At 36.7% G+C, this 12,484-nt stretch overlaps 1 long non-coding RNA gene across 2 annotated transcripts in view; it reads right to left on the bottom strand.

Moving 5' to 3' along the window:
• Positions 1 to 12,484, bottom strand: part of LOC129657496 (uncharacterized) — a 402,704-nt gene that overhangs the window by 73,761 nt on the left and 316,459 nt on the right. Inside the window, exon 3 of one of the 2 annotated variants that reach the window (XR_008716768.1) lies at positions 2,945 to 3,166. The exons of the other annotated variant lie outside the window; for it this stretch is intronic. This is a non-coding gene — a long non-coding RNA (uncharacterized LOC129657496). The remainder of the gene's footprint in view (positions 1 to 2,944; positions 3,167 to 12,484) is intronic. 2 annotated transcript variants of the gene reach the window in all.

Here is a 12,484-nt window from a genome sequence, read left to right as displayed (position 1 = left end):
TCCAAGTCACCCACCCATCCTTGAACCACTCATGACTAGGAAATAATCTAGGAAATGGAATACCCTCCTGGCCTGACTCACATTCCCAGTCCTCAGTGGGCATGTGGTTAGGCTTTTCTGAATCAAATTGACTCAACATGACTGAGGTTGCAGAAGTTGTTCGCCAAGGAAAAATCAGGATGATGTTATTGGAAGAAGTAGAAATTTATGCTAGATGGTGGACAAATAAGGATATAGGGGATTATGAAGGCAATAGGAATAGGGAGAATCAGAAAAGGACCAGAAGAAATTAATGTCGGGAGAGTGAATCCATGAGATTTGTAAACACAAGTCCAAAGATAGGATAAAAGTAAAAATACATATATATGCTACAGATAACCAACAAGGACAGCACTGGGAACTATATTCAATATTTTGTAATAACATATAAAGGGAAAATAATCTGAAATCACTTTGCTGTGCACATGATACTAACAAAACATTGTAAGTCATCTATACTTCAGTGAAAAAAAAAAGGATACAAGGACATATTAATAATCTCACTCAAGATCTGCTGAATCTGAACCAGATCGTCTAGGCTGTCTCCCGTTGACATGGATTTTAAAATAAGAACACTAGGATCCCTGAGCACTCTAAAGTTTGAGAATCACTAGATTGAAATTATAACCATGGGGATGCCTGAGTCTCTCAATAATTCAAAGTGTAGAGTTTCTTTGAGTTGTGAATTTATATGACTTTTATATTATTTGTTATCTGAAGCAGGAAAATAACCTGACCATGAAAAGGACACCTACCACATAATATTGATTTTTTTAAAAAATGTTGGTACTTCTATTAATGTATTGGTATGTTGAGAAATTTGTCCAAATCAATTTAAGGCCGGTAAGACCTCTTGGTTATTTTGCTTCAACCTCCAAACTTTCAGATTTTCTCTACAGCAGATGAATTGAGTTCTTGAAAACAGGTGTGGAAACTTGAAAATGAATACCCCTGAGTACCTTTGAACATGAATACATTGCAAGGCTTTGCTTTGACTCTGAATTTCTCACTCTCCTTAGACTGGAGTCAGTGGTTAGCACTTGCTCACTGTCAAGTGTGTTGCAAATCCTGGATTAAGATTTACGGCAAAAAGCTCATCCTTGATTATTGTGAAGCCTGTTAAGATTCAGCCACCAGGTGTCAGTAAGACTTGCAGAACAATAGGGTTTTGCCAAGTCCAGTGATGTTGTTCATTCAGCCTCTAGGAGCAAATTAATATAGTCTTTGGTTATGTCTTCTTTTTTTGTTGTTGTTGTTTCAGGGAAAGAAATGCAATCCATTGACAGACCCATTGAACACAAAATATAAATCTTCCCACCAACTCCCGCCCGTGCCCATGACAATATCTTGCTTCCCCACACTTTTAAGAATATGGGCTAGCTTTTAATTTCCAAGAATTGAGTACCTCAAGATTCATAGTGAATGAGGTCGTTTTTCCAATCTAGAAGGAAAAGGATACATCTGAAGCAAGTGACTAGGGGGTAAATTATCTTGCCAATTACATATAATCTACTAAGAAATGTCAATTAATAAAAAATAAGTAGAAAAGTTGAGTGCTCTCAGACTATATATAATGCCAAAAATAATATGCTGGTGCACTTGCAAAGCTTAAATAAAATGGGGTCTTTTTTTTACTAATCATCAAAGGTTTTGTGTTAGTATTCTCACTTATTATTTATATTATCTTCATCATTATTGTTTTTTACTCTGCTATTTTTGCTTATAAGACAAACAAATCCATTTGACCCTTATACAAAGCCACCTGAATACCTCAGTTTATTTTTCCTATTTCATGTAAACCTTGAATTAAAACTTGAAATCAAATATGCCACAGCATATCAATGATATCATTATAAAATGTATTCTATTCTCTATAGTTTTGGGTAGAAAAGATATTTTGCAAAATGTACTCTCACTTTCTTCAGAAGTATTCTAATAGTTACTGTGTTCTGGTAAATTGGTTTATTTCACTCTAAGTTTCCTCAGAGGTAGATATTTCAGACCCTTGACGTAGCCAGTCTATCTAGTTAAAGTCTGACCAAGGTCATAAAGTCCATTGACTCCTATGGCAATTCCTGTGTAGAACACAAAATTCTACATCATCTTTGAATGAAATCCAATGGAGCAAGATCCCAGCTGTCCTAGTATCTGTTGAAAACACAAGACTGACCTAATTTAAATTGGTTCTCAGCATTATTTTGGAGAGCATTTATGTTTTCAAGACTGTAAAAATGATACATGTATATTTTAGAAAATTTTAAAAGTAAACATCAAGATGAAAAATAGCAATTGTTAATATTTTGATTTACAACTGTCAAGATTTTGTATTATCTTCTATGTCTCTGTGTTTACAGTAATTAAAAAGCAGCAGCAACCAGACGAAACAGCTAGTTTTGTATAGAAATTACCTGTTTAGGAACAATTCGAAAGACTATATAGAGCTTTTCTTCCCAGAATAAGAAATGGTGAGCTACAGTGGCTAGATTGTATTGTTTTTATGCCTTAGCAAGGTGAAGTCCATGATAGCTATCACCAGACATATAGTACTAACACATCTTTTCTTCTCCTTCAAATACAACATGTTTTTAGAATTTGAATTAAGAAAAAATTATTGCCAAAGAGGTGTGGGGCAGGGACAAGGGTTAGAACCAGCTTTGAATGCTGTATAAACTAGGTCCAATATTACAAGGGGGTGACTTACTTCCCTATGGCCACAAAAGAGACTGGGTCTGTGTGACTGCAGTACCCATGAGTGAAATGAAATGCATACTCGGTTTTTTCTTTGTGTGCACTTGCTGTTTGCCTCAAGGCTTCATTAGAACTCTGGTTAGTGAGCATTCTCTTGATATCTGTCACGTTAAAACCCTATATATACGTCCAGTGCTGTTAAATATTTTCATATCACCTTTTATTTTGTATTGTGTTTCAGTGGAAGTATGAGGAGTGTGAGGAGGGCTCAGTCAGGCACTCCTAAATTTCTGCCATTTGACTCAGAAGGCCCTCATTACCAGCACTATGACGTCCTCATTCTGAGTCATTGGTGAGCACTTTTCTGTTTAGGGCTTTCAGAGCAACCTAGTTGAATGTATTTCCAGTGCCAATCACAGTCCCTAGAACAAAGTAGATACTGAAAAAAAAATATGAAGAGTCAATAAACTAATTTTCTAAGAGATAGTAACCTGTTGTCAGGTATTGATGATACAAAACAAATCATATTTTTCATTTGTCATGCTTCATCAGTTTAGTGGGGACATCTGGTAGAAATAATTCAAAGCAGACACTATTAATATATGAGTAGCAGGGTACATGTGTGCATGTGAATGATAAATATTGGACAGAATTGTAATAAGAAAATATTGAACACTTAGAACATATAAAACATAAATTCAATCTCATTTTTAGAAATGAATAATATAAGAATTAGTGGAGTTCAACAAACGGTATGAGTGGGTAAGTGAAACTTGGGTTAACAATGTGATATTGTCAAGAAGGAAACCATACTTTGATAGTGTATAAGAGAGAAATTGGATCACAAATTGAACTTTGGTTATACTCAAACTGTGAAGCTGGAACATGACCTGGGAATATCACAAAATTTATCACTTTTGATGGTTTTCAGATTATCTAGGTGGCCAGGATGCCCTTTTAAACTCTCCATCTGACTGACTGCCTGCATCCTTTCCTGCAGAGCACAGGCTCTGCTACAGTGATCCCTGCATTTATCATGTTCAGATGTGTCTATTTCAACGTGTTTTTCTGAAACTGGAGGAAAAAGTCATGTGGAAATTGCAGCTGGTACCTAATGCAGTACCTCACCTCATGGCATAAGACAATCTCCAAGAGATATTACTCAGACTCCCATGTACACAAAGAGAAAACATCCCTCAGGGAAGATTACCTAGTTCACCACCTGGATATCTAGGTGAAGATTTTTTCCAAAGTGACATGTCATTCCCAGAAAACCCTACAAGTATCCTTAAATTTTACACATAAGACACAGGCACTTTCAAGAGGATATGTTGTTTTTAAAAACACTTACATTTGAAATACTATTTAAGAAATAATTCATTTTGTATTAATATCTTCCTCATATATAGGCATGTTTCCTTTATAGCCTAATGTGTTTGGTACTAACATGTATTTGCGACTTTGGCTTCATAGGATATAATTGTGACTTACACTTTTTTTTTCATTAATTTAATTAATATTTACTGAGCACCTCTATTTTTATATAAGTTTACTATACTTCATAGGAGATACAAAAATGTTTAAGACAAAAAAAGAAATAGACCCTCCAGGGGCTTACAGAGGAGGACACAAAATAAAAACATCACTCAGATCTTTTTATAATATATAAAACAGTAAGTTCCCTGTGAAAAGTGTCCATCACTCATTTTCAATCAGCCCGAGAGGGTGGTGAAACTTTCTAAAGACTTTTCTTGTAAAATCAAACACTGAATTCCTTAAAATGCAGTGAATTTGAAATTGAGTCAAGAATTAATTGTAGTTGAGTATCAGTAAACATAATAGTCCCAGGCCCTGAGGCATATGCATTTGCATTTAATTGACAAAAGTTGCCTGATTGAAAATCATAATATACGAATGGCTAACTCAATCAGCTGAGTGACTGATGCAGCATTCAGTGAAGAATATTGATATTAAAATAGCTGCGAAAAGAATCAGCTATAAAGAATTCAATTGGTTGGCTGGGAATAGACTCTCAAGTTTATGTGGCAGGTAGGAATCTCTGTTTTATAACTTTGCTTATTTTCTATAACTACTCAAATTTCTGCCATTTTGGCAGACACAGCATTTTAATATATAGCCAACCCATTCTCTTTTTCTAAATGCATCCTAAGTCTAGGGAAATCTTACATAGGACAAGGCATTGGAGAGACTCATTGGATTCTCAGTGTTCTCTTCCTGCCCAAGTGAGGTCCATGGTTTTATCTGGACCCATTTACCAATCCATGTTTCACCCTCGTAGTCATTTCTATCCCCATTTCTTCCTCTGTTTTCTGTACTTCCAGGCCAATTCATAGGCATAAGCATCATGCTGCTATATCCATGCAAAGGCACAGAAATCCCTGGAAGGCTGTCTGAGGGCTTGCCTTTTTTTCTCCACTTCCACAATGCTGACTGGGAAGTAAAACTCAGAGTGTTTTTCTGGGAGGAAACCATCCATTTCAGTATCCAGTCCTCATCATGTCTCATCTCTCACTTGCCTCTTTTCTAAAGGAAAATTTTCTATTTAAGTGTGTGTGGAGAGTACCCTCTTCAATTTACCCCTCTTAAATGTATATTATATACATAGTATTTCTCCATTTATTGAAGCAACCAGTGTCTTGGGAGATAATAGTCAGGACATGTCTCTTTTTGCTTTCTCTCATCTCTTCCATGAAGTATTGAGTAGGACAAGGTCTAGCAACTTGACACAGAAAATGAAGCAAAGTAAAAGGAGTAATATCCAAGAAAAATCACAATGAATAATGTCAAATATGGCTATTCCTACATTTATGTATATTTAAATCACCTCATAATTTTTTGATCAAATAGCAATCAGGTGTATAATAAACAAAACTGTAGAAATGGAACAACAGATCAGAACATGTATTCATTATTTTAACATTAATCTTTGAATGAACATTTAAGGCACTGTTTCTAGTGACTCAGGATGCAAAAACTAATTAAACTGTCTTTTTTTAGATGCTTATGAGCTGTTGGAGATGCCAACATAAATAAGAACACAAAAGTATTATAGATTATGAAAATATATAGAAAGCAGACTGTGGATGAAGGTCTAGGAGTGGTCAATTCTACTTAGGTGGAGAAGGATTAGGCAAGTTTCATAGAAATGAAGAATCTTGAGTTGAGTGTTGAAAGGTAGCCAGGTGTTCTCTAGCTGGCCAGAGCAGTGAAAGTATTCCAGAAGAGCGAGTAGGAATAGAAGAGCCATGGCATCACCAAGTAGGATGCAGACTGGAGTAAGGGAGTCTGGTTAAAAAGAAAATATAAGCAGTTTGACAAAGCAGTGGCACAGAGTGGGCTATGTTAATAGTAAACTAGCTGAAGACATAATCTGAAGGACCCATATTTCATTCTACAGAACTCTGTATGACATTTTGAAAGATCAGGAATTTAGTTAAAAGGTGTTGAGGAACACCGTATGGTTTTATAGGAGGAGGGTTAATAAGACCGAACTGGATCTTAGGGGTATCATGTTGGTTTCAGTTATGGAGGACAAATGCGAGGGGAGCACAGATAGAAGCAGGGAAAATATTTTGAAGAATTTTCCAGAGGCACTGGCAAGCCATATTTAAAAGCAACCTGTAGTAGCAATGGGGAAGCAGTAGCTTCATAGTGTTATAAAGAGGTGAATTCACAGGACTGAGTGCATATACAACTACAGTCTAAAAATGAACCCTAGGATAACGCTAGATTTTTGGCATGGGTCTCTGGTATTCAGTGGTGTATTTTGCAAAGATGAAAAAATAAAAAAGAAGCAGGTCTCTCTGGGGGAGAAAAGTAATCTAGTATACAAATGAAAGGTAGATTAATTAGGAAACCTGGATCTTTTTAATGCTGAGAATGATTATTTTTTCATATCATTATATAAATGAAGGTTTTGAAATGTTAAGTTTAGTGCACATAATACCTTATTGACACATATACTTTTCTCAATAATCTGCTGTAGGTAATTTCAGTACTTCATTTCAAAGTTCTAGCTGCCACATGGAGCTTATGTATCTAGTCAGATCTCAACATCTAGAATCATTACTCTCCTCTTAACTTGTAGCCTACTATACTAATGAATGTTTTGTGTTATTTGGAGGGCAAGATTTCAAATTGCTCACACTTTCTCTCTCTCTCTTTTAAGATTTATGAACTTTATAAAAGGCTTCTTTCAGCTGGAATTGTCCTGTGTCGTGTTCTGGACTGTGTTCTTCATTTAATCTCCCATTAATATTAAACCAAAGTCAGCAACAACAACAGAACCTTACAAGAGAAGGCTTATAATTCTGGGGATGCAATTATCTTTATGCATTTAATAGCATGTTGCCCTTTATGACATTTAAAAATTAACTGAATTCCATCTTAAGTCACCTGTTAAACAGATGGCATTAACCTGTGGGAATTTAACAAATGAAATTGTTTTTAAAAGTGTGCATGTGAAAGTTGGCCATGGCATTTATGAAAGACATTCTGACTTTAGGCCTGTTAAGGATGGAGCAAGGGACAATGGTATGTTAGTGTCAGCTTCCTTTATCTGTCACTTTAATTTCAGGGCAAATTTTGTTTTCAGTTAAAGAAAAAAGTAGTGATTTTTCCTCTCTCTAACCTTGCCATTCTCCTGTGTTTTTCATTTCTGATGATTGTCACTGTCCAGACATGCCTACCATAAAATAAATCAATCAAATAACTTTCAATTATTTTGCTCATTCAATAAGCATTCACTGAGCTTCTGAGTAAAAGTGGGAAAGCAAACATAAGCTCTAAGGACTGATATGAGGAACAACTTCATACTGGCCTTTGCTACTTGACTACTAGAATAATTGATTTTCTTATGCTAATTTTTGTGGCTCCCCAAGCAGAACAATGCAATTAGACCAATAGTGCTGTATTTCCACTTCTTATGAGTGTGCACTGTGGGGTGAGTCAATGTGAAATAGGCAAGTGCTTAGAGGGGCAGTTCTGGGAGAGGTAGCCCAGTGAGGAACAGGAGAGGACAAAAGTCATGCAAGGAAACTGAAGTTAATCAGGGGTGGAATCACCTCATTGTGGGTCCCTATGACTTCAGAGGGAGAAGGCAATGGCACCCCACTCCAGTACTCTTGGCCTGGAAAATCCCATGGGTGGAGGAGCCTGGTAGGCTGCAGTCCATGGGGTCGCGAAGAGTTGGACATGACTGAGCGATTTCACTTTCACTTTTCACTTTCATGCATTGGAGAAGGAAATGGCAACCCACTCCAGTGTTCTTGCCTGGAGGATCCCAGGGACGGGGGAGCCTGGTGGGCTGCCGTCTCTGGGGTCGCACAGAGTCGGACACGACTGAAGCAACTTAGCGTGACTTCAGAAAAGTAGACCAACCTTGTTGACCTCTTTTGGAGAGAAACAGGTCATAGTTCTAGAAAGGACACCCAGCTCAAGAGAGAAGACCCAGGTTCAAGCTGTGGGAGTATCACAGCTTGAGAGAGAGGGAGGGAAGTAGGAACACAACTGATGTTGTTGTTGTTTAGTCACTAAGTCGCAACCTACTCTTTTGAGACCCTATGGATTGTAGCCCACCAGCATCTCTGTCCATGGGATTCTCCAGGCAAGAAAACCATAATGGGTTGCCATTTCCTTCTCCAGGGGATCTTTGCAACCAAGAGATTGAACCCATGTCTCCTTCTTTGGCAGATGGATTTTTTTTCTACTGAGCCCCCTGGGAAGCTCAAGGAAACATATACTGGTGCCAACAGATTCCTACTATATTGGCACTGAAGCCAATATACATGTCCTGTTACTATTTGTATTAGTTATCTATTGATGCATTGCAAACTGCCATATGCTTAGTGGCTAAAAAATCCCTCATATTTATTATTTCATAGTTTGTATTTTGGGTATCCAGACACAGCTAGTAGATACTCTATTGCACGGCTTCTCAAAAGGCTGAAGTGAAGGTCTTGACCAGGAGAAGGGATTCATCTAAAACTCAAATAGGAAAGGATCTACTTTCAAGCTCAAATGATGGTTGGCAAGATTCAAATTTAGTTTGATTATCAGGCAGAGGCCTCAGGCTCTTGCTGATTATTGGGCAGAGGCCATTCTCTCAGTTCCTTGCCATGTAGACGGTTCCAATGGCTGGCTTCTTTCATCCAAACGAGCAAGGGCGAGAGTCAAGAAAGTCTCCCAGCAAGACAGAAACTGCAATCTTAGAAGTGACTTACCAGTTTTTTGCCTTATCCTATAGCTTAGAAACAAATAATAGGTCCCCTTCCATACTAAAGGTGTGAATGTCAACAGGTAGCAATAATAAGGTTACCGCAAGCATACGATAGAATAGAACATGTGACTAAGACCATACACTTAGGAGCCAGACACCAGGGGTTCAGATCTCAACTCTGCTACTTACTAAGCTGTGTACTTGACACTGAGTTACTTAAATTCTTTGTATCCAGTTTCCCTGTTTATAAGATAGAAAAAGTAATCACATTCACCTCCTAGGATTGTTGTAAGGATTAAATGAGTTCAGATGTTTAAGCAGTAGGAAAGTCTCACTAAATGTTTGTTATTACATTTTGTGAGTAATATGGCAAAAACAGATGTATTTGTCACCCAGCTAGACCATGGGTCATCCACTCAAGAGCATTTTTGAGTTTGTAGATAGAAAGGCATGAATATCAGGAATCAGTGCTTCACAGAAAGAGAGACCGATAGATCTGCCTCTACAAAACAGACCTGGGCTGATGGAGACCTCATGGAGAGCAGGGTATGGAGGGAATTACATCCATCCCGAGAGCCCTTAAGCCAAAATGAGGATGCACATGGGTCTGAGTCTTATATACTCTATTTTCCCTCTTAGGTAAAGGGATAAGAGTCCTCATATTTTGTTTCCCTCCTGAGAAATGAAAATTCTCATTTTTCTGTAGCACCAAGAGGAATAAGAATCTTGTAGTGTACTCAACTTCCACCTCAACACTTCTATGATCTATATGTTATTGTGTATACCTAGCTCTATTCTCTGGAGAGGGCAACGGCATCCCACTCCAGTACTCTTGCCTGGAAAATCCCATGGGCAGAGGAGCCTGGTAGGCTGCATTCCACGGGGTTACAAAGAGTCGGACACAACTGAGCGACTTCACTTTCACTTTTCACTTTCATGCATTGGAGAAGGAAATGGCAACCCACTCCAGTGTTCTTGCCGGAGAATCCCAGGGACGGGGGAGCCTGGTGGGCCGCCGTCTATGGGGTCGCACAGAGTCGGACATGACTGAAATGACTTAGCAGCAGCAGGAGCAGCTCTATTCTCCAACATCACGTTACTACCTCTTTTACATTGTTCACTGTCCTCAGCAACTGACTTCTTTGTTCCCTGAGGAAACAAGGACCTTTTTTGCCTCAGGATTTTACATATGGTTTTCCTTCTAACTGAATATTTTCTCCACATCTCTTCATACTATTGTTCTTTGGTCTCAACTTCAACGTCCTCCTCAGGGAGACACTGCTGAGGGAGTCTCAACCCTCCCACAAAGCTGTCAAGCATGTAACTCTCTCTTCCATAATTTCTTTACTTTCTCTCCTTATTAGAATCTAAGCACCAGAATTACCAAATTCTTTTCTACCTGGTTTTGTTCAATACTGGCAACATCTAGCATAGGTGCTTGTAATAAATATTTGTTGAATAATGAATGATACAGATGTAAAGATATGCTTGCTGAATTCAATTGCATTGTTACAAAAGGTAGAAAAGTCATTTTAGCCATTTTAAACTCTCAAGATTTCAAATAAAATACACTCCAAAATATAGTCACATAAAGACAGTTAATTTTTTTTTTTTTGTAACAATGATTTAAAGATATGTCTTACTTTTCCATAAGATGTTAAAGAAAAACCCAAACAAACTTTTTGGTCAACCCAAACTTTTAAACCGTCACCAGAGTAGCATTTGAATATTAAAGCTTGACATGTTACAAAATTCAATCAGCCACAATATTCAATGAAATGTATAATGCAAATATATATGAAGATGAGTAGGAGAATTGCTATTAATACCAGTAATACAGCATTCTAAACTTGTAATTTTTGGTTGGGCCACAAATGAACAGTTAATTTCCTCACCAAATACATATAAGCTACCCTCTATGCAATTATTATCTTATTTTCTAACTCACCTTTTACCATTGTAATGAGTGTTATTTGAAATACTTTGAGTATTAAAAAGAAAAACATATAGAAATATTCTTTTAAAAATAAATTCCCAATGCTATTTTGTATGATGTAGAATAATATAGTGGTCTGTAAACTCAGGAACTTAAAAATACTATTTTTTATTTAAAAAAAAATTATTATTACAGTAGAATTATTATCATTGTTCAACGTATTTGAGTGTTTAACTTTTTTCACTTAGCAAAATGCATTTGAGATATATCCATATTACTGCATTAATGAAAATTTTATTCCTCTTATAGTCAAGTAAAATTACATTGTATCAGTTTATTCAACAACTGAAATGCAAATTTCTTGATTTCAGTTTTGGTGATTAACAATAAAGTTGACATCATTTAGAAACAGATTTTGGCGTGATTATACATTTTCATTTCTCTAGGCCAAATACGTCAGATGAGGTGCATTACTGGATCATATGTCAAGAACATGTTTAACTTTACAAGAAGCTGCCAGTTTCCCAAAACAGTTGTATCACTTTACATTTCTGCCACCAAAATATGAGATATTTCTCAATACCTGGGAAAATTCTCACAACATACAGTATAGCTAAACACAAAGAGTAGTACACAAATTCTACATACTCTGTGAACTCAATTTTTTTTAGAAAGAAAAATTGTTTAGAAATATAACCAATTATTAATTAATTATTTCTAGGGGCTGTTTGGAGTATGAGTATTTTAATTTTATATAATCTTCTTTTATGTTTTTTCACATTACTTCTACTGTAAATTATTTTTAATAAGGAAATTTTCTAAAACAACTACATAAAGTTTCTCTTTAGACATTTTAATGGTTGAAAATCAATGAACAGTTCTTTTTACAATGGAAGACTGATATGAATCAGCTGCATTAATTAAACCTCCAGGACAGGAATAAATGGAGGAACAATGGTTAAATAAAGTTTGGACAATAATCTGAAGGAAGTGTTTTAGGCAGTGGGTGGTGCCTGTGTAAAATAACACCCTGCCAAGAGGAGCAGTAGAGCAGTTCCCTGGGCCACTTCAGGAGAACAGAAAGAACACTTAACAGGAGAGACCCCTGAGAACTATTTTTATATTAATGGCTAAACTCACTGCTGAAGTCAGGTGGGAATTTGGCCAGGACTCTGCTAAATCTCAGGTGCTTGATGTAGCTTCCTTTAGACAACAGGTTTTCTGGAGCATGTATAGGCCAAGTTCACAGAATTTGATGGTAAGTGCTTTTTTTGTTGTTATTGTTAGATTTGTCAATTCCAGAGATTTGATCCCACAGGTTAGTTCAAAATTATTTCTGAGCCTTCACATTTGTTAATTTTCAAACATGTAGCACAAAGGAAGGAAAAAGTCCTTTTTTTTATAGCTCATTCATTCTTAACACTTTATTTTCTCTGCTCTATCCCTGTTCTATTAACACAAAGACGCCTTCTATTTTATATAGCTGTAAAAACCAGCAGGCTTCTCTCTTAATCAGGCTGTCTAGGTTCATTGCCTGAGGGCCTAGGTCGTTAGTAATAAAGGTCATTAGTTGATGTTTCCAA

Source organism: Bubalus kerabau, chromosome 7 (assembly GCF_029407905.1).
Source record: "Bubalus kerabau isolate K-KA32 ecotype Philippines breed swamp buffalo chromosome 7, PCC_UOA_SB_1v2, whole genome shotgun sequence".
In the NCBI taxonomy this organism is placed as follows: domain Eukaryota; kingdom Metazoa; phylum Chordata; class Mammalia; order Artiodactyla; family Bovidae; genus Bubalus; species Bubalus kerabau.
Note: the sequence above shows the minus strand (reverse complement) of the source record. Positions and strands in the feature narration are given on the sequence as shown.